We start from the raw sequence: 24,135 nt of genomic DNA on the forward strand, positions 1-24,135 counted from the left end.
CATTTACAATAGCATGAAAAACAATAGAATACTAAGCAATAAATTTAACCAAGATGGTGAAAGATCTAGACCCTGAAAACTGTAAGACATTAAATTAAATTGAATAGAATACAAATAAATGGAAAGATATCTCATGTTCATGGATTAGAAGAATTAATGTTGTTAAAATGTCCATAATACCCAAAGCCATCTATAGAGTCAATGCAACCTCTGTCTAGATTCAAATGGCATTTCTCACACAAATAGAAAAAATAATCTTAAAATTCATATGGAACTACAAAAGACCCTGAATAGCAAAAGCAATCCTGAAAAAGAAAAACAAAGTTGGAGGCATCACACTTCCTGATTTCAAACTATATTACAAGTTATAGTAAGCAAAACAGTATGGTCCTGGCACAAAAACAGACACATAGACTAATGGAACTAAATTAAGAGCCCAGAAATAAATCCATGTATATACAGTCAACTAAAATTTGACAAGGGAGCCAACAGTACTCAATGGAGAAAAAACAGTCTCTTTAATAAGTGCTGTTGGGAAAACATTTTGCAAATTTTTCATGTGCAAAAGAACAAAATTGGATACCTACCTTACACCATTCACTAAAATTAACTTGAAATAGATACTTAAATGTAAGACTTGAAACCATAAAACTCCCAGAAGAAAACATATAGGAATAGCTCGTTGACATTAGTCTTGGCAATATAATTTTTTTGATACCACACCAAAAGCATGAGCAACAAAAGCAAACATAAACTAATAAGATTACATCTAACTAAAAAGCTTCTGCACAGCAAAAGTAATGATCAAGAAAATGAAAAGGCAACCTACAGAATGGGAAAAAATATTTGCAAACCACATATCTGATAAAGAGTTAATATCCAAGATAAAAAGGAACTCATACAGCTAACTATCAAATAAATTAAAAATCTGATTACGAGACACCTGAGTGGCTCAGCCGTTGAGTGTCTGTCTTTGGCTCAGGGTGTGATCCTGGGGTCCTTGGATCGAGTCCTGTATCCGGCTCCCCGTGGGGAGCCTGCTTCTCCCTCTGCCTATGTCTCTGCCTCTCTATGTCTCTCATGAATCAATAAATAAAATCTTTTAAAAAATAAAAAAATTTAATAAATAAAATAAATAAAAATCATTAAAAATAGGGAAAAGAGGGGCACCTGGGTGGTGCAGTCGGTTGAGTGTCTGACACCTGGTTTCAGCTCAAGTTGTGATCTCAAGGTCATGGGATCAGGGACACCTGGGTGGCTCAGCAGTTAAGCGTCTGCCTTCAGCTCAGGGCATGATCCTAGAGTCCCAGGATCAAGTGGATTCACACATCGGGCTCCCTGCATGGAGCCTGCTTCTCCCTCTGCCTATGTCTCTGCCTCTGTGTGTGTGTGTGTGTGTGTCTCTCATGAATAAATGAATAAAATCTTAAAAAAAAAAAAGATCAAGGTCATGGGATCAGGCCCCATCTCAGGCTCTGCCCTCAGCAGGGAGTCTGCCTCAGATTGTCTCTCCCTTTCCCTCTGCCTCTCCCGCTCTTGCTCTCTCTCTCTCTAAAGTAAATAAGTAAATATTTTTTAAAAATAGACAAAAGACCTGAATAGACATTTTTCCAAAGAAGATATTCAAATGGACAACAGGTACACGAAAAGGTGCTCAACATCACTATATATTAAAGAAATGCAAATCAAAGCCCCAATGAGGTATCTTTTCATTTCGGTTACAGTAAATATCATCAAAAAAAAAAAAAAAGGTAAGAGCTGTCAAGGTTGTGGAGAAAAGAGAACCCTTGTACACTGTTGGTGGGAATGTAATTTTATAAGGCCCATGTGGAAAATAGTATGGACATTCCCTTAAAAAAATTAAAAGTGGAAGCATTACATAATCCAACAATTCCACATCCAGAATATATCCAAAGGGAGTGAAATATCTCTCTTCAAGAGGTATCTACACTCCTATGTTCACTGCAGCATTATTTACAATAGCCACGACATGGTAACAACATAGGTGTCTGTCAACAGATCAACAGATAAAGAAAATGTGGCATATATATACAATGGAGTATAATTGAGCCATAAAAAAGGGAAACCTTGCCATTTGCAGGAAGATGAATCTGAAGGACATTATGCTAAGTGAAATGAATCATACATAGAAAGATAAGTACTGTATCATCTCATATGTGGAATCCAAAAAAAAATTAAACTCTTAGAAATGAAAGTAGACTGGCAGTTGCCAAAGGCAGGGGGTGAGAGTTGAGTGGAAGAAATAGATAAAGGTATTCAAAGGGTATAAACTTTTAGTTATAAGTAAATTCTGGGAATGTAATGTACAGTATGGTGACTATTGTTAACAATAGTGTTTTCTATATTTGAAAGTTAGGATAGTACATCTTAAATGTTTTCACACAAAACTATTATGAAGTGATGAATGTGTTAACTAACCTTATATGGTAATCAGTTCGTTGTTTATACATATATCAAATCATTATGTTGTATACTTTACATTTATACAATGTTATATGTCAATTATCTTAATATCTTAATAAAGCTGCGGAGAAAATAAACCATGACTCAGATTCCATAGGTTCCATAACTTTTGCAACTCTTCTTCTAACCTCCTATGACACATGACAGATTTGCTGATAATGAACTATATGACCTCTGATAACTGCAGTTTTTTAACTCTAGTGATTTCTTCAGTCTTCTGTGAGGTCTTTACTTGTGTAAAATTTCTAACCCACCTTGCAAGCAGCTGCCTCACTTTTGAACACTTAAGGACTAGTCAGTTGAGGGCAGTTGAGTTGCAGTGTCCCTGAAAATTATAAACTGAGCTTAACTTCAATTTTTGAGAAGAAACAAGAACAAATCATCCAACATTCAACTGGCAAGCACCAGAAGATCCATTCTCACAGTCATTGTTCTAATCACATTCTAGCACCTTATTATGGATGTCCTGGTGCTGACATATGAGATAAAATATGACTGAAGGTATCAGCTCTGAATCTACCCTTCTGCAAATTGGAGGTTGAATTGCAAGTCTCACCTCTGAAGGACAAAATGAAGATTAACAAGGCCCTCATGTCTCAGAGTAAAATGACAGTGAAAGGGAAGAGAAAATAGCTCAACAGACTCTTGTCACATACAAAAGAAAATCCTTTTCAAAATTTTTCCATAAGTCTAGGTCTGAATTAGGTAAGCACTAAAGTATACTAGACTTGGAATTCTTAAAAAAAAAAAAAAAAAAAAAGGAATTCTTGGGCAATTATCTAAATATCCCATGGCTATTTCCATCTCAGTAAATGGTAATATATTTTCCTCAAGAAAAAAAAAATACTTTCCTCAAGGTCTTTTGTTATATTACTTTCTCATTTCTTAATTTGTGTTTCTTCATGATTAGATATTACTGAGACTATTTCATTTTACTATATAGTGCTAAATTTCAGGGCTCAGCACCATAACTCCCCTGCAAACATCCTACCTGCCTTGCCTCGTAGGCTCTGAGAGGATTATTTCATATCTATTCTGTTTCCTCATATCATCAAAACCCTTCCCCATCTCATCCTCAGTTAATGAGGAAAAAATAGAAAAAACAGAAAAAATAGATACAAAAAAGATACAATACAATAGATACAATAGATACAAAAATCTGACCAAATCTACTTCATCTTGCCACCCCAAACTCCATCAACTTACCTACATTTATTTTTTTATTGTGGTAAAATATACACAAAATTTACCATTTTAACAATTTTTAAATGAAGAGTTCAGTGGTATTAAGTACATTCACACTGTTGTGTAACCATCACTATCATCCACCTGCAGAACCTTTTTGCATCTATATTTATTTTTTTAAAGGAAATAATGGGGGATCCCTGGGTGGCTCAGTGGTTTGGCGCCAACCTTTGGCCCAGGGCGCGATCCTGGAGTCCCGAGATCGAGTCCCGCGTGGGGTTCCCAGCATGGGGCCTGCTTCTCCCTCTGCCTGTGTCTCTGTCTCTCTATCTATCTATCATAAATGAATAAATAAAAAATCTTTAAAAAAAATAAAGGAAATAATAATAGCTAGCTTTAATTGACTACTCGCTATTTGCCAAGCACGCTCTGAACAATTTATACACATGCACTCATTTAATCACCACAAATCCTACTCCATGAGGTATTATCTTCTGCATTATACAGAGCTAAAATTAAGGCACAAGTAAGTTCAATAATAGTCTGAGGGCACAAAGCAAATAATTGTTATAGTCTCATATTCTCCCTTTCCTCTTGTAATAGTGGATAAATTGTCTACTCCCATCCAAGGTGACCTTTCTACCTGTATCCTAGGTCCCATCACTCTCACTTCCTCAGGGACTTCACTCTAGCCATTGTCTTTTTGCCCTTCGACACCAACAGTGTCTTCCTCCCTACTATATCTTTCCTGTTGGCATACACCTAAATAGGCCTATCATCATCCATCTCTAACAACAAAAGAGAAACCCTCCCTTGATTCCACACCCTCCTCCAGCTACTGCTCTGGTTTTCTGATAATTTTCACAGTCGAAATCCTTAGAAAAGTTGCCTCTACTTGTCTTCACTTCCTCTTATTCCATTCTCTTCTTAACCCTCTTCGATTCTGGTTTTCTGCACTGACATAGTATAGCCTGATTTAAATTCCATTACTGATTTCTTTTATGCTTTTCTTTTTTTAAGATTTTATTTATTTATTCATGAGAGACATAGAGAGAGGGAGGCAGAGACATAGGCAGAGGGAGAAGCAGGCTTCATGCAGGGAGCCCGATGTGGGACTCAATCCCCGGACTCCAGGATCACACCCTGAGCCGAAGGCAGATGCTCAACTGCTTAGCCACCCAGGCATCCCTCTTTTATGCTTTTCAAAAACATTCCTAAACCTGTACTTACCTAGACATTAAAGATCAAAACTCAAACAATTTTCTGTTTCCTACTATAGAAGACAAGGAACTGAGTCCTCTTTTTCTGCATTCTTTACAATTTCCAGGTCTTTATTCATTTAATTTGGGGCTTCAAATCCCATCATAATTGTTCTCTTTAATGTACTCTTTTATGACTTTTTAAGATTGTTACATTCAATCTTGCAACCATATTCACACTAGTTAACACACCTATTTCCACGTATTTGGTAAGTGTCAGTGCTCTCCATTATATCTTTTTTCTACTAGCACTCCTCACAATTTAATATGGGTTCACAATTTAATTTATGATAGGTGCATAAATATATCTTTCAGGAAGAATACCTAAATATTTATAAAAATCTAAACGATACAGAAATACCATTCTATTGCTTTCACACACAAATGTCAGTGAGCTTAGAGTTTCTGTGTCACAACCTGATTTTTCCTGACAAATTCTGTAGAACAGCAAATCTCAGTGTTTGGCTATGTAATGCTACTCCCAGATTTGATCAGTCTAGGAGGAGTTTTACTCATCTGTGATTTGCATAAAGCTCCAAAATCAATTCTGATGAGAAGATAGTGGTAAGAAGCATTGTCATAGGCATTCCTCCAGTTTTTCTGGTGTTCTGGATTGCCAAAAATTTAAAAAACAACCTGAAATTCTTTCTTTCTTAGGTAATTTCTTTTCTCTTCTTGTATGCCTGTATTTAACTCTAAACCCTACCACTGAGTATTGCAGCTGTATGATGAGGATGAGATTATGCAACTTCTCAGAGCCTCAGCTTTATCACCTATTGCTAAATAAAGTTGTCTATGTCTTACATTACTCTTGTAGAGAATGATAGGGTTTAGTGTTAAACACATAATAAAGGATCAGTAACATTTTTGCTTACCCTTGGAATTCACAAGTTTGACCAGGATATATTCAATGATGGGTCTCTCTCTCTCTCTCTCTCTCTCTCTCTCTTTAAGATTTATTTATTTATTTTTAGATAGCATGAGTAGGAAGGGCAGAGGAAGAAGAGAGAGAATCTCAAGCAGACTCCACACTGAGCATGGAATTTGAGGCAGGGCTCTATCTCAAAACCCTGAGATCATGACCTGAGTGGAAACCAAGACTAGGTAAGTTGCTTAACCAATTGCACACCCAGTGCCCAAATGGATCTTTTAATCTTGCCTGGCAAGAACTTTCACATTAAGTTCAGATTTATTTTTTTGTTTATTATTTGTATAGATAAGGAGTTTTCTTCTACTACACTTACATTACAAATCAATCCTATCTTAATCATGCATCCTCCTCCAACAATATTTATCACTCATGGTTTAGATTTTTGTAATCCCTTTCTCGTATCTTCCATCTTACATTATTTTCAAGTTTTTATCATGTATTCTAGGAGTGCCTTCTCAATTTTATTCTCTACCTCAGTGGTTTTCAGTGTTCTACAGAAACTTCAGTGACAGTTCTAGAGAAGCCCTTTAAGATCCGCTATTTGAGTCATGTATAATAAATGGAGCTCTGGGAACCTATCTGCACTTCAACCAGAAACTCATTCATTACCCTTATATGGTGAAAGTCTACATATGGCTTCATTAAAGAAAGAGACTGATGGTTTTTTAAAAACATTTAAAGCCATTGTTATACTTTACTTATTCAATATTCTTTACTAGTGAATTTGTTCTTTCATGCTTTCAGTATGGATTTTTATTCAACTGCTATTTTTTATTTCACTATGCCCCTTCCTAAAGCTTTCTTCTTCAAAGAGGTGATATCCTCTTACATATTAATAAAAATAATCAAAAATATTTTCTAAAATTTTCTTCTAGTTCTCACAGTAAATCAAATTAATTTATATTTTACATTTTTCTTCTATGTCTTTAAAACATTGTCTCTCTTCTTTGGTGCTTATCTTTTAGTTGCTTGTTACCATTAACCAGGAGGACCCATCCTAACCCCATGTTGGAGAGTAGACAATGCAGGTGTGCTCTCCCTAATGCATGTGCTACCTCTTCTAGAGCTGGGGAATCATACATTAAATATAAGGCCAACAGAAAGTTGATATGCACAGCTCTGAGCCCAGTTTTTCACAGGTCAACCAGGATCCTTTATCAAACCAAATAGGACTGTCCCCATTATTTCCCTAGCCATGAGGGGGGAAAATGTAGTTCCCAGGGAAACTGAAGACATCTGTGAACTAGTCCTTTCTTAGGAGAAAATTAATGAAAGGAAGAGTTAGACCTTTTAACATTTCCACATCTCAGAGTTCTCAATATGCATCTCTGAAGGATGTGATGCTCCATCTTCCATTCCCCTTCATCACCAGCCACATTATATCTGTAAACTGTAGGCTCAGAACAAAAGCTGATACTAATCATGCAGACATCATACCTTCCTATTTTATGATTCTGTTTTAATGCATGCTTTATATGCTGGCTGGATATAAAGCATTGTCATATGTGATCCATTCATAAAACTCCAAGTTATTTTCCAAACTTCTGCTCAGTGCTCCCCTCCTCTGTGAAGACTTTTCTGGATAACCTCTCATCCAGACAAAATTAATATGTACTACTCCTCTCCATGCACATAATTCTACTCTATTTTTAATTAATTAATTTAAACATCTGTCTCCCCTACTAGATTGTCCCTGGAGGTTAGGACTCCATACCTAGCAAAGTGTCTCATCAATAGTAGATGATCAGTAAAAGACTATGGTACAGAGACACATTCCAGCCATCTCTAGACCCTGACTCTCTAGGCTTCTAGAGCTTTTGTGGGGGGTGACCAGGGTGGTTACCTCCAAATGATACCTGGAAATGTTGCTTTAATACTGAAGCAGACATGCTAGATGTAGTATGACTGGGGTTTCTTAATCCAGAACCGCACCAAAGGAAGTGGTAGAAATTTCTCCTGGATAATGAGATATGGTCTGTTCTCATCCTTAATTTTGAGAGTAATTATAGATTAGATCAGGAATAACTTGAGAGAAGAGATTGTACTGAATATCTATATCTCTAAAAACTGGCATAGGAGCACTTCATAGGAGCATAGATTTCATTGAATTAAATAATTACATAAACCATATTTTCACAGGTTTTTAATGGATATTTGGGGAAAGTCGGGTCAGGATGAGTAAGATTGCAACAATTCTTTTTCAAAACTGCATTTCAGGAAGAAGAGCTAGTATTAGTAAAAGTAAGTGCAAAGACGTACAGAGACTACTTTCAAATACTAAGCCATTTAAAACCTCCAGCACTATTAAAAAATAATAAGAAAGAAAAAAACCCTCTAGCATTATTGAATGAACTGCTCAGAACTAGAAACAAAAGTATGAGTGCTTTTGTTATTATTGTTATCACCTGCATTAAAAAATATTCCATCCATAAACTAAATGTCCTTGGCAGTAATTCTTGACTATCTAGTTAATTATTTCCAACAGAGAAAAGACCAGACATATTTAATCTTCCCTTACACAAAATTGCCAATAAATTGAACTTTCCTGATAGGCAATCTATCACAATAAGGCAGATGTTACCATGTGTAATAGGATCAAATTTATCCTAATCAAGAGCCATTTTATGTATCATTAATGCTCTTTATAATTTTTGAGCTTATAAATTTATGCTATTAAGGTGGACTAAATGCTCTTAATTTGTCCATGTAGGACAAATAACAAAAAATAATTTTCAGTGTTTATTAGTGTAAAGACACAGTGTTTCTTAAAATGTGTCTTTCTTGGTCTACTGGCTGAATCTAGCCCCAGTGAGTTTTCTTATTAGAGTTAACTCAGTCTGGCTTCTGTTTTGAGACAATATTTAAGGTCTCACAATATGTGGGTTCTAATCCTTAATACAACCAGTTGATATATGGAATTCCTCTACTCAGATTCCCTCTGAGCCCTCATGTTAGCTCTTATATACAACTTTTCCACCTTCTTGGAGAATGCTAGTGAAAGAATTTCACTATTCTCTGAGGTTTCCTCTCACTCTCCAATTCCCATAGGCTGAGGAGGACATATCTGGTTTGTGGAAGAAGAACAAATATCACTGCTCATGATTTGCTTCCCTCCTACCATGCAGAAGTAGACCAGGGAAAACTCTTCAACTGCCCCACCTGCAAGTGGGAAGCTGTGTTAGAGTTTTCAAGAGAACAAATCCAATAGAAGAATGATTGATTGACTCATTGATTGATTGGTGAGATATATATGTGTGTGTATATATGTATATATGTGTATATACATATATATATATAAAATAAAGAGGTTCATAATAAGGAATTGCCTCACACAATTGTGGAAGCTGAGAAGGAAGTCTCAAGATCTATAGTCAGCAAGTGAAGATTCAGGAGAGTCAACAGTACAGTTCTGAGTGTGAAGGCTTGAGAACAAGAAGAGCTAATGTTATTTTAACAGAAATAATTCTTTTTTACTCAGCCTTTTATTCTATTCAGGCCTTCAATGGATTGAATGGGAGCCAAGCACATTAGAGATGGCAATCTGCTTTATTCAGCCTAATGATTCAAATATTAATCTCATATAAAAACACCCTCATAGACACACCCAGAATAATGTTTGACCAAATATCTGGGCACCCCATGGCCCAGTCAAATTGACATTTAAAATTAGCCATCACAAAGGTTAAGTCCGTTCAGTTTAGAGGGAGTACTTCCAGTACAAACCACCTTCTCTAATCCTCTTTCCTAGTGAATCCCAAATTAGAGTAATATGGCTGACACTCTACTTTTATCAGGACATGAGAACTATGTCTCTAAAGTTATTCAAAACCCATAGTTGAGGAGGGTTTTCTTAATTATCAAGTTTCCACAAGCAGTCTTCTATGATAGTTATTGACATTTATTTTTCCTAATTTCCTAATTTCCTAAAAGTAGGTCCTTCTTTCTTACTTTTTTTTTTAAGATTTATTTTATTTGTTATTTTGGAGAGAGAGTGCACAGGGCAGGAGGGGCAAAGGCAGAAGGAGAGAGAGCATCTCAAGCAGACTCCATGCTTAGCGTGGAGCCTGATGCAGGGCTCCATCTCACAACCCCAAGATTCTGACCTGAGCCAAAATCAAGAGTCAGGTGCTTAACTAACTGAGCCACCCCAGTGCCTTTCCTTCCATCCTACTTTCTAACTGGAAGGCTCAAAAGAGTTCACCCTGTTTGTTCTGACTTTTTGTTGGTTTCCAGCCCAGTTGGAATTTGTCCACTCCTCTGTAGCCCAGTTTGAATCCACTACATTTTATGCAGTGTTTGGAGATAAAGAATGAAAGAAATGAAATGTCCATCTACAGGTGTTCCATCAGTCATCATATTGCTTTCTAAACCTGAGAGTGTAACAAGAGACAATGGACTTCCATTTGGTAATTTTCTGCACTAAAATGAGTGTAGTACCACAACATATCTCTTTGGGTTTAAAAACTGACTATATCCCCCTTTCTATTAAGACTTTTTTAAAAATTAGAAGAATTGATGTTATGTAATTGAAAAGTTCACATAATCTATTAAACATTCTCATCAAAAGTTTTTAACCTGAATCTATTAGTTAAGCCTCTAGACTTAAGCGCCGGTTTGTAGGAAGTAACAAAAACACAAGGAACAAGTTAAATGTTCCATGAGGAATCTATAAGACAAATCAAGAATCTACAAAACAATGATGCTGAACTCTTAAAAAAGAAAATACTAATAAGGTATAACAACCAAATGCAATAATTGAATTTAGCCTAGAACCCGGTTTAAAAAAGATTAAAAAGAACTTGTAGGTTCTTTCATATGCTACATTTTGGGAATGGTGGAAATCTGAATATGAATGAACTATAGCTTACATGATACTATGAAATTACTGTTAACCTCCTAAGATAATTTTAAAGAGAAAAATTATTTTTTTGAAATTTTAAAGTGCCAATTTATTGTTATCTGTTGTTCAATAATAGTACTTGTAATTTTTTTCATTTTTACCATGTTTATTTTATTTTAATTTTTTATTGGAGTTCAATATGCCAACATATATCATAACACCCAGTGCTCATCCCACCAAGTACCCCCCTCAGTGCCCGTCACCCAGTCACCCCAACCCCCTGCCCACCTCCCCTTCCACTACCCCTTGTTCATTTCCCAGAGTTAGGTGTCTCTCATGTTGTGTCACCCTCACTGATGAGGTGAAAATGATATTTTCACTCATTTTCTAAAGAGAAAAATTCTTAATCTTAAGCAAAGTATGCAAAAATATTTAGGGATGAAGTGTCACAATGTTTACAAATTACATTCAAGTTATACACTCAAAAAATATATATAAAGCAAATATGGTAAAATGTTAGTAATTACTGAATCTACATTCAGGGTCTATGGGTGTTCACCATACCATCACTATTCTTTAAACTTCTGTACATTTGAATTATTTTGTAAGAAAAATGTTGAAAAAATACTTAGAAGGGGCCCAGTTTTTTCTGAATATTCTGGCCACCTACATACTAAATTGAAACAAAACAGTTCAGCAGGGTGGTAAGTAGTAATGATACAAATATGTGGAGCTTCCACACTGGAGCCTTGGGATACTTCACACAGGGAGCTCACTGCCCTTTCTGTGGGATCCACTGCACACTGCTTCTATAGCCTTCCCAGCCCTAATGTGATCCTGCCTTACATACAAGAAGATGTTTGCATACCTGTGTCCTCAGGGAATCTCCAGTTCCCTTCTGGATACAGACTATCTCATTCATCTTTGATCCTTACACCTTAGTCCACAGAGATGTTCCATAAAGAGCTATCAGATGGATCAAAAAAAGTACTTCTCCTTTCCTCTAGTATCTTGATCTTGTTCTTTGACTTCCCAGCCTCCAGAACCATGAGAAATAAATGTTTGTTTTTAAGCCACCCTGCCTATGGTAGCCTGAACTAAGATAAAACCAATATTCTATTCAGATCATCACCTCAGTCTTAGTTTTTTAAACCATCTGGGAAAACTGAGAAGCAGAACATGAAAGCTGCTGGGAAATACTATGATCTATTTATTATTTTCCCACCACCTTTTAAACTGGACCATCATACCCATAAACCAATTCCAAAGTGGTACCTTCCAAAGTGCAGTCTCTATTGAAAATTACAGATTTTTTAGCCCCTTATTCAGTGATTCTGAATCAGCCCAAAGTGGGGCCTAGAAACTATGTTTCTCAACTTTTCTCAGGAATTCTGATGTGCATCCAGGTGTAAGGATTACTGTCCTAAATAGCAAACATTGGTTCTAGGTGACCACACATGCACCAACACGTACACACACAGTTTCCTTCTGATTTGATTATGCTTACTTTCTCCTCCCTGACCTAATAATATTCTCTTCCTGCCTGAATTTGGACCCAGTTGGTTTGGGTCACCCTCCTGCCTGCCCTGACTTGTTGGATGTTGGACACATCTATGCATTTGGTAGCTTTTCTCACTCCTCTATTCTTCCTCCAAGGCACTAGAAACTCCCCACTCTGCCTTCTTGGCCCTCTAGAGCAACATGGATCCCAAATGCTCCTCTTCCACTCCAAGGAGAGGAAGGCATTCAAGCAGTCAACCAATGTCCTTACCAAAACTCCAGTTCAAATCACAGGACTATAAGCAAGCCTGAAGGAGCAGGGGGAGAGACCTAACTTGTGCTGCCTCCTGTTACTTTCTATAAGGGCCAGTGCCAAGGGGCCCCTCCCACCACTCATGTAGTATGTAGTTTAGACATAATCTCTGATTTTTTTTCATTACACAGGTAATACATAAATGTAATCTCACTGTAAAATAATTTAAAACAATACCGATAGGCTAAAGCTACAACACCCCATTTCTAGTTGCCTCCCCATAAATGATAAAAAAATAAGTTTGGTGTACATTTTTCTATTTAGATATATTAAGTTAAATAAGTGGTTCTCAAGGCAGGAGAGGATTTTGCCCCCCAGGAGACATTAGGCGATATCTGAAGACATTTTTGATTGTCACCAAAGGGAAATGATAACAACATCCAGTGAGTAGAAGTCAGTGATACTGCTAAACATCCTGTAATGCACAAGACACCCCCCATAACAAAAATTACCTGGCCCAAAATGTAATAGTACCATGGTTAAGAAACCCTGAGTTAAACTATTTGCCGCTACCAATGTCTAAACAATTCTGATCTTCAAGAAGGCAATTTTAAATGGTACATTCTAATAAAAATATGTTTTTAGAGAAAAAAATACATAATATATATATACTATTATCTGTGTTACATATAACATTTATATATTAAAATTAATTATATGTATTTAAAATTATGTATTATATATTTAAATTATATATTATATGTATATAAATAAATAAAACATACATATTATATATAAATATATTTTTTAGAGAGAGAGCGTGCAAATTGGGTAGTGGGGGATTGCAGAGGGAGATGGAGACAGAGAGTCTCAAGCAGACTCCACACTGAGTGCAGAGCCTGACATGGGGCTCAGTCTCACAATCCTGAGATCATGACCTAAGCCAAAATCAATAGTGGGATGCTTAACCACCTGAGTCACTCAGGTGCCCCTTGTTTGTGGCTGTTTTACATAAGTGCATTAGACCATATGTCTTCCTATACAACTTTCTTTTTTCCTTTAACAATATGCCCAGGACATTCTCCATGCCAGGAACTAGAGCTCTGTCTGATTCTTTTCCACCTGCTCATTGCTGAGAAGTCTCCTTGTGGGCCTTTTACCAGCTCTTTTCAGAGGAACGTGGCTATTTCCAGTTCCTCACTGTTATAAACCATGCTACCATGAGCACCCTGACCCATTCCCTTCTCCTCACTCTGGTTAGGTCTCAGGCAGAGCTACGGATGAGGGACACAGAGGACCAGAGAGGAAGGGGCTTGCCCCCAAGGGAGGGCAAGGAGTCTGCTTCCTCCCTTGGCCCTCTTTAAGCCTAGTAGCCATCAACTGTAGTTGCCTGTTTCCCCTCATGGCAGTAACCATTTAATGCCACAAGCATTTACAATAGAGCAAAATAGAGCAAACAGTCTGAAACCTGTTTTAAGTACTTCCCACCTCGCTATTCTCATGGGGTCGGGAAAGGGCCCAGGAAGCGATTTACACCACTTGCCTGCCTTCCAGGCCTTCTCCAAGCTGCTGGGAGTTTCTGTTACACCTCTTTGAAACCTACTCAGATGTCAACACATCACTCAGCAAAACAACCACACACACACACATTTTATAAGCATCCAGCATTAATACATCCAAAGAACCAGAGCCAGAAGAAATCTTTGCTTTTCCACACATGACTTAAGGGCATTAATTATCATGGAAAACTACATGCAGACTGTTCAGAGACAAAAAAAAGACACCCCCTCCCCACGTGTTCCAAGAGAATAGCATATTGTCATCTGAAAGAGTAATTTATTTCCACATAATTGGCTCTATAAAGGGCATATTCGGTGTCTAATTCCCTAAATAACTCAAGGCCTACTGTTGCTAGTTCTGACCCCACAGGGGAAGGAGAGCTGTAATTAATTGACTCATTTTTGATTAATGCATTCCAGCTTTCCTTTACTGCCACTCTTCTAGGAGAAAATTGGCCAGCCCTGTGACTCCATTTCCAAGGACTGAATTCATTTAAAATAAACAAAAAATCTGGATGATAAGCAAGAAGTTGGTTGTTCATGGGATACCCCTGGAGGCTGCACCTTTCCTATGTGTCCTACATCTCAGAAGACTAAGGGACTTTGCTTGGCTCTCAGCACTAAGATCTTTAACACACAGTAGTAGAGGCCTGCTTTTGTTTATTTTTAGTTCCCTGGTTAATTTAACAACTGTGGTACCTAAAAGAGATAGGAAAGGAAGAAGGGAGGGGAAAAGAGAAAGAAAAGAAAATGTCAAAAAGCATTTTAAGTGGCCTCACCTCTTCACATAGTATAAAGGCTACCTATTTTGGATCACATCCAAACAACGTATTTTTATAAGCAGATTATGATGAAGCACAAACTGAAAACTTTTTTGGCGGGTGGGGGTTATTTGTAAACATCCTATTGTGTCCTTTTAATACCTTTTGTTTGAGCTCAGATTCATGGAAAAGAGTAACTCAATGACTTGCAAATCCAAACAGTTCTTTAATTATCCAATACCATTTTTTTAAAGCAAGACTAGATGTAGGCGCTCCCTCATTTTCCTATTACCCCTATTTCTCAATCAAAATCTGATTGTCCTAGGTGTTCTATTCTCAGTCTTGCTAGACAATTCAATTCATATTTAGATAACTGTACTGCCCACACCTCCCATGGGTAAATTATATTCACCAGTTCCAAGTTTTATTATTCCAAGGGATGATATATTGGTGTCTTTAATAGGCACCCTGATAAATCCTCTATTGCCCTATTATTCTGTTTCCAAAATCATCATTCTATTCCCCTCTCAACTCTTTTTCAGGTCTATGATGACTGGATTGGACTTTCAGCTCTTACATATTTCCTTATACACCTTGGACAATCCCATTGTATGTAATCTCAAGATCTCCAAAAGCAACAGATGGGGTCTTCAATGTAAAGATAATAGCAAGAGCCTTTCAGGACCTCCTAAAATAATCACAATAAATAAATAAATAAATAAATAAATAAATAAATAAATAAATAAATAAATACATACATACATACATACATACATACAACCTCCAAATAACCAGCATTTAAATGAGTAGTAGTTCATGTATCAGTTGATACCTATAGGAACCCAGTGAGAAAAAAATGTCAATGGGGAGGTCATTCACATCCTGTTTCAAGAAATTTACTTAGATGTACTTTTACATTTTATAGATGAGAAAATTGGGGATCAGGAGTAAACATCCACCTTCATGCAATCCTGTCAATAACACAAATTCTCACTGACCAGTAAATTTATAATTCTTTTTGTTAATACTGACTCACGTTTGTTTGTTTTAGGATTTTATTTATTTATTCATGAGAGACACACAGAGAGAGAGAGAGGCAGAGACACAGGCAAAGGGAGAAGCAGGCTCCATGCAGGGAGCCTGATGTGGGACTCGATCCTGGGACCCCAGGAACATGCCCTGGGCCGAAGGCAGGCACTAAACTGCTGAGCCACCCAGGAATCCCTGATTCAGGTTTTAAAAAAAAAATGAAACATATTCAGCTTGAGGATTCAAGGACATAAATAAAGGAGTAAAGCAGGAATGGCATGTCTGTGCCTGGAAATTCCAAATTGATGATAATGCTCTGGAAAACCACACAACTGGTTCCAAGTCCTCTTGGGTACTTACCTTAGCAAAATCCTAACCTCTCATGGTTTTAAAGCTGGATTCATAGCAGATGCCCCAAACCTTGAACATAGTAATTATCTCCTTATGGCTAAAGTTCATAAACTTGGACTACATGTGAGGATCACTTGGGAAGTTTTAAACAAATACAAATGTCAAGTTCCCAAGAGATGCTGATTTAGGTAGTCTGAGGAAGGCCCCTGGCATCAATATTAATTAAAAACCTCTCAGATTATTCTCATAGCCAGCCAGGGCTGACCATGCCATGTCCACAGGCATCCTTGGTCTATAGCTGCCGTTATGGTCAAAAATGTTCCTACTCTCTCTTCTCTGACTCTCTTGGAGTCTATCCTCTCAAGTTACCTGTGATAATTCCCTCTATGAAGGCGTTCTAAAACTGCCTCCTCAAGATTCTTTCCAATTAATAAATATGAGCTTTTTCACAGGGAGCGGAGAACAGCAAGAGGACTGTGGACAAAGGGGAAATTTTGCATTATTACTTATTATTGAAAATTTATTTAGCACCCACAACGTGCTGAAATAAAGGATTTTGAGATTGCCTTATCTGGTTTTCAGCTGCTATGAGCACAGTTAGTCATGTGGTTTTATATCCCTCTATTTAACTGCCTGTGAAGTTAATAGGTAGATGCAATGCTGGAGTTGAGCTGGTTCAACTCTGAACTCAATATTCAGCTTCTAAAGAATTGAGAAGTTGTTGCCTCTAAGATTGCAAAAATCCAATTAAGTATCACTTTCCCCTGCTGCTAGATAGACTTAGACCCTGGAAGTAATGTTAACGATACTGAACATCCAGAACAATCACTATGCCTCTTTTACTGAAATCACACCCCAGCCAGCAATTAAACAGAAAGTGCAAGAATATTAATGCAGCCCCCTGGCTTTCAGTTGTCAGACAAAATACTATGAGAGGCAGGGGATGATGTGGGCCAAAAAATAATTTAAAAAGCAAAATGTGCCATTATTCTGTTTTCTTTTTCAAAGAGAAGGCATTCAAGGTCAGCAAAACAGATTACACAGATATTTTTCCAAAAGATATCCTTTGGGATCCATTGCCCCAACCTATGTGCCCTTCCATGCATTCTCCACTGTAATTAAGATATATGTGCTTTTCTGGGTTTTCGAAGTTGCTGACAGACAGCTCAGCTGCCAACAAAGCGTAAATTGCCAAAGGCAGATGCTCAATGTTAGATGGTGCCCCAGGCAATGCCAGAGTGTGCAACTACACCTGGGACCTAGTCAGACTACAAAGCATGGTGTTAAATTAAACAGTTTCAAGAAAAATAAAAAATGGCAGTTGATTTAGATCGCTGTTTTTTCCTTTAAAAGATAGGGATGAAAGGGTATTCCCAAGACTGAGCAATTTCATCTGGTTCTTGGCACTTGCCCTACCAAGCCCTAATAGTCAAGACTCCAAGCCTCCTCTGGGAACTCTTTCCTCCTCAGAGCGACTTAGGATGGGCCTGGTTCCATTTCTGTTCTCAAGCATGAGCCTGACTCCTTACATTGTGACTAAAAGAAAATAGAGTGCCTGTGATGGACTAAATTGTGTTCCCCTAAAATTAATATGTTGAAGTCCTAACATCCAGTATCTCAGAAGGTGAGTGCATTTGAAGATGGGGGCCTTTCAAGAAGTAATTACATTAAAATGAGGCCATTAGAGTGGACCCTAATCCAAGCTGACTGCTGTACTTATAAAAAGAGGAAATTTGGACACATTAAAGAGATGCCAGGGATACATGCATAAAAAAAAACACATGAGGACACAGTAAAAAGACTTGGAAACCAAGGAGAGAGGCACTAGGAGAAACAAAACTTGCCAACACCTTGATCTTGGATGTCCAGTCTCCAGATTGTAAGAAAATAAATTTCTGTTGTTTAAGCCATCCACTTTGTGGTATTTTTGTTATGGCAGCCCTAGCAAACTAATATGCGACCCCTGTATTATAATTAAACATTGTATTGATATACAAATCAGAGAGTACTAATCTTTCTGTTGTTGAAGAAGACTAACAAACTTTAAGAGTGTTCACTATTAGGAGAGCTGATATTCCTACAGTGATATCTTGAGCCACATTTGCTTATAAATATAAGGAATCTCAGCCAGGCTTGGAAAGTGTTCTTGGCTGTTTGCTAGACCTTGAAGGATCTGAACTCAATCACAAAAGTGACAGCTATTTCACAGTCTGGGGCAATGCTCCATTTGGGCTAGTGGGGGGCTAAGGAGGTATCTTATAATCCTTACCTATCAGTGGTTAAAAATGAGGTAAAGCCAATTATTTCTGAGAGCTTTAAGGTAAATTACTCTCAGAAGAGTCCATTGTCATTCCTGGAACTTAAGAAAAGCTGGGGGAGTGAGCAGCAACAGCCCAGTGCTATGGAGGACTGGTCCCCAGGTCACAAATGACCAAGGGGCCTGAGAGAAGAAACTCTCAGAGACCTGTCACACATTCAGACTCTGCCTCCAGAAGGGGATCCCCACCTTAGACCCTAAAGTCACTTCTGTAGCACTAACAGCTTCTTACAAAACTTTATTATTATATCATACTTATTACTCATTACTACCCAAACTTGTCTATATTTACCAACCAGAAAATATCTGCCAGTCAAATATAAGTTTTAGTGACCTCTGCTTCAGTGCTGGAGTTGGGATGAGGAGGTGGGGAAGGGAGTGGGGGTGTCTTATATTAGCCTGAATGAGACACACACAGCAGAGTCATTACCATATTCAATCTCCCAAATATTGTCTCATCAGATTTGCACAAATTTTTCCTGACTTCCCAGAATGAACTTCTTTGGTGTTACAAATCACAAGACAAGTTCACAGCTGAGCCAACGTCTTGCCATTAACAGTCCCAACAGGGTCTCTTATATGAGCTGCCTACTTTACCTGTCAAGTGACATCTTTTCAATTTAAACAACTTCTACTGCTTAGAGTTTTCTACATTAAATTACATTAAAATATAAGCTGGCCTCCTTTTGTTCTGCAATTTCTATCTATCCTCGTTTTTCCTTGGATTTCCATTATAATTTTAAATATTCTTTATTTTGATCAATCTTCAGTTTATTATCACTTTAATTTTCAGTTTCTGGACTCCACATTACTGGCTACTCCTTCGACAAGAGGAAAATTAACATTTGAATACATCAAAGAGGTCCTGTTTGAAGGATCCTTGAAGATCACTTTAAAAGGTCATTTTGTGTTGTGCATACACACACACACACACACACACACACACACACACACGTATACATGCCCCGTTTGCCAACTTTGAAGTTGGCTTCTCTGTATACAAGACTTCGTTAAAGCAGAACCTTCTTGTATTATTTTCCTTGAGAAAGAATTGCTTTCTTTATCCTTCTTAGAAATTAGTTCTTCTGAGAACCTTTAATTTGAGAAGGAAAGGCATCTAAATTCCTTGAAACACTTTTTTTCTGGTTTATAATTCCTTTTAGGTTCAAGTTCACTTTATTTACTTGTTGATTCTCCACTACTTTAGTTTCAACATTACTAACATAGAATATGGTAGCAGCAAAGAGACCATTATCTTGGCAAACAGTCCCACGGACGTCACCCATCTGATAGGATTTACTCTTATCTCACTTCCCAAGCATTCAGACAAATCCTTCTCAAAGTTGGTTGGCTTTCCTTAGCAGATATGCCCTCAGTTTCTAAGAATCTCTGTCCTTTTATCTCCCCAACAAACCATCTTCCTTCCTAAACAAAGCTGCCTCATATAATATATACCTTTGCATATATAACATATACCTCGTCAGTATAACTAGAAATATATATGTAAACATTTTTTTTATTTCCTGACTTTCTTGTGTTAACAGAGGCAGCTATCCTATTTATCTGAAATATGCAAAATCTTTGCTCTGTTTTTACTAGACATTTCCTAGTTGTGGTAATTCAGATAAATGTTAAGATTGATCTCACTAGAGCATTACAAAAAAATCCAGCGGGAGAAGTACTATTATGATCATTCTACATTAAGCGTACGAAGGCTCAAAAAAGGGAATTTATTTTCCCAGAGTAGTAAAGCCAGAATCTAAATCCAGGAAGTGGTACCAAAGCCTGCACTCTTTATTTCTGATTTGAATATATGATTAGGGAGGGCAGGATGCTTAAGTGATCAGATGAACCAACTATTGATATAAGTTTAGAGATGGACCAAATACCCAATACAACATCCACTCAAGGCAAATGAAGGGAAGCAAGACTGGATGACAACTGGACAAAGAAACTGAAACTCAGTAACTGCATCATGCTATGTGAGGAAATATGCTGATAAAAAGGAGATGATTACATCTGTTTGCTATCTATAAAAAGAAGTCAAAAAGAAAAACATCATCAGTGTGTGGCCACCATCATCCAGGGTAGACTGCTCAGGCCTAGATCCAGAGGTTTTAGGAACATTAGTATGGCAGGGAGATGCCTCCAGACCAGGCTGGGAGTATTTCACACCAGATCTGATCCCCCTGGCACCACCCCAGAGACATGCAAGGCTACTCCAGGAGGAGAGAAATCTTCCTTAGGAAACCACGGCCAGAAATTGTTAGATGAGTATTCCAGGGGCTATTAAAAGAATTTGGCATACGTTATCTCATTTAATCATCTCAACAACCCTAGGAAATGTTATTATCTCTAAACTGTGGTATACCTAGATCTATTCACAAAGATAAGAAAGAAATGGTTTCAGTTCCATACTTGAAGTAAATGTACTGACTTTTTTGGGTTGGTTGGTTGCATGTGTGTGTATCTGTGGGCAGTGAAATGGAGAATCCCATGCCCCATAGTCTCTTGAGAGAATCCTGCAATATCCAAGAAACACAGCCCAGAACTCCAAGCATGGTTCTTTTTTTTTTTTTTTAAGAATTATTTATTTATTTATTCATGAGAAACACAAAGAGAGAGAGAGAGAGAGGCAGAGACACAGGCAGAGGGAGAAGCAGGCTCCATGCAAGGAGCCTGATGTGGGACTCGATCCCGGGTTCCAGGATCACACCCTGGGCTGCAGGCGGCGCTAAACCGCTGCGCCACTGGGGCTGCCCTCCAAGCATGGTTCTATAGGGGATGAACATGAGACTCAGTCTCCAGAAGAAACCAGAAAAGTTCGTGTTCCACAAACAAGAGACTTAATGGAAAGGCTGACCTGATTTGAATAGCCCTTGCTTGCATGGATCTAGAGCTTTCTCTAGATGATTTGAGAAGATTTAAAAATACTGAGATCTGCCCAACCACCCACCACACCACTCCCACTCCGAGATCCTAACTTAATTGGTCCAAGGTGTAGCAGAGCATGGGGGATATTCTAAAGCTCCCCAGTGGCTCCAGAGTGCAGCCACAGGTGAGAAATATAAGAAGTCTATCAGACTCCTTCATCAAGGAAAAGATTGGCCTCCAGAAGCTGAGAGAATATACTCAGTAGGAGGGCACTGGTAGCAGGAAGGGGAGAGACTAGGATGGGGAATGTAGCTAAGTAGGTTAAGAATAAAAGATTCATAACCAAAGCTCTTATTTCCCTTCTTTCCAAAAATCTTGACAGGTATGGCAAGAAATACTAAGTAGAGATAGGATGTTTATTTACCAAACTGACAATGCCGTATTATACTACCCACTGAAATTGGTGAGAAAACAGGGGTAAGGGCCCTCTCATATACTACAGATTGAATTCAAACTCTATGGCCTTTAGGGAAGGAGACTCACCAGTATGTATCAAGGGCCTTAACAATGTCCATAGCCTTTATATATGCAAAGAAGAAAGGTATGGAAGGATATGTACCAAATTAACAGTGGTTTCTCTGGGTCAAAGGATTTCAGGTGAATTTTATTTCTTTATGTTTTCATAGATTTCTATGTCATCTGTCGTTTACACAATGAACACGTATTGCTTTGGGAAAAAAACAACAAAATATTAAAAAATTGTATTGTTAAAAGTTTCGCATCTCTGACATGATTATTATACTTCTTTATTTCCCACAATTTCTTCCCTACCACTCCATTTTTTCTTCTTTGGATTCATAAGTCATATGTCACCAGATATAATTGCACATTGTTCTCTGTAGAACTGAGCATGGAGCCTTGGTCTGTATTTCTCAAATACAAGATCTCTCAGATTTAGGGGAATCCCCATTTCTCTCAAACAGATTTAGGGGAATCCCCATTTCTCTGTTCATATATACACATATGAAACAAGAAAAGAAAGAAACAAACAAAGAAACAAAGAAACAGAGAAACAGAGAAAGAAAGCTGGCTCATTTCAAAATGTTTTGTTCAGTATGATTACCTCATCCCAAAGCCCAAAAGTTCACCAAGAACATGGACTCTTAAGTCAGAAGTCTTGGAATCCAAGAAGTGTCAACTTGAGCAAATTAATATTTCTGTTCCTCAGCTTCCAAAAATGTAAAGTGGAGTTGAGAAGAAACTCTATCCTAGAGATAATGATTTGCACTGAGTGTAGTGGGTTTCATCCAGCCCTTGTTCTGCCACTTGAGAGCTTCTACCTGGGACACACCTCAGCCTCCCTGAGCTTCAGATTCCTCATCCATAAAAAGTGTGATGATCATAATAAACCTACCTCTCTCACCTTGGTGTGAGCACCAACTGAGACAGTGTATGAAAACTCTAAAGGGCTATGCAAATGTCACTAATTATTTTTACAAAAGTTTCTATTTCATTCTGTCAAATCTGATCCACCCAGTACCATGACCACCTCCACAATGACTGTATGGGAGCCAAGTACAGGGTTGTGCTGCTTACATTTTTTAGGAAAGCAAAGAGGCCCAGAGCCTTCGACTCCCCTCATCACTGTCAAAACAAAGAAGTAACTTTGGCAGCATTTCAACCCCATGATGTATGCTAAGCCCCAGGAATCTGGAAAGGCACGGCTATCCAGTCACACCCCTGAGGTGACTGCTGAACTTTGTGGATTTTAAATAGAAACCAACACAGTTCTTCCTAGATAAGCCATGCCACCATAGTAGGTATGGATATAACTCTGCAGTACTTGAGATTTTTCAAATGTCACATTTCTACAGTTCTCTAAGTCAAATATAAACTGCTCTGAACATTCACCCCCCAAGCACTAGCAGGAATTTAATCTCTGTCATTATATCAATGGCCTACTCCCTTCTCCGGGATCATACAAGATTCCCCAACTAAGAGGGCACCCAATGCAAAGGTCATGGGCCCCAATCCAAGGTAGTTTCTGCTCCCTGAAACTGCAGTCAAGCCCTAGACATCCAGCTTTAAGGGGATTCTGTTCTGCATGGACTCAAGGAGACTCTTGTACCAGGTGAATGGAACATCAGACCACAGACTCAGCTTTGTAAACAAACTTTGTCATTTTCTAAAAATGGCTACACAAGGAGGCAAGAAGATTAGGAGCCCTCACAGCCAGAGCTGGACAACCACCATACCCAGTTTCTTAACAGACCAAATTACAGACTTTCTCTTACATCCTGGTACCAATTTAATACCTGCAGAACAATAGCTTTGTGGCTGGCAGAGGGGTGTCTTGGCCATTTAAGTGAGAGGAAAGTGACGATGCTCCAGGGAGGGGGAGAGGAGGCATCCTGTGGTTATACCTCAGCAACCCACAAATGAGCTATTTGTAAGGGGTGCTGATACCATGGTTTGAAAGTGGAGACAATGTTTGTCCAGTAAGACATTCAGGATTCACCATTTTATTGAGATTAACATTTTCTCTGTCCATTTATGTAACATGAAGTATTGTCTATTTAGGGAGTTTGGAAAGCAAAAATTCTCTAAGGACTACTTCCTGACCAGAAACTTCATAATTAAGTTGTTTCAAAATGGAGTTTGAAGTTATGTGCTGGCTTCCTGTTCCCTGACTTGCTTTCCCATCAGTCATCTTCCCCAAGCAGCTACAAAGCAGACTGTTTTTTGTTTTGTTTTGTTTTGTTTTGTTTTGTTTTGTTTTGTTTTCTCAAATC

Source organism: Canis aureus, chromosome 18 (genome assembly GCF_053574225.1).
Source record: "Canis aureus isolate CA01 chromosome 18, VMU_Caureus_v.1.0, whole genome shotgun sequence".
NCBI classification, from domain to species: domain Eukaryota; kingdom Metazoa; phylum Chordata; class Mammalia; order Carnivora; family Canidae; genus Canis; species Canis aureus.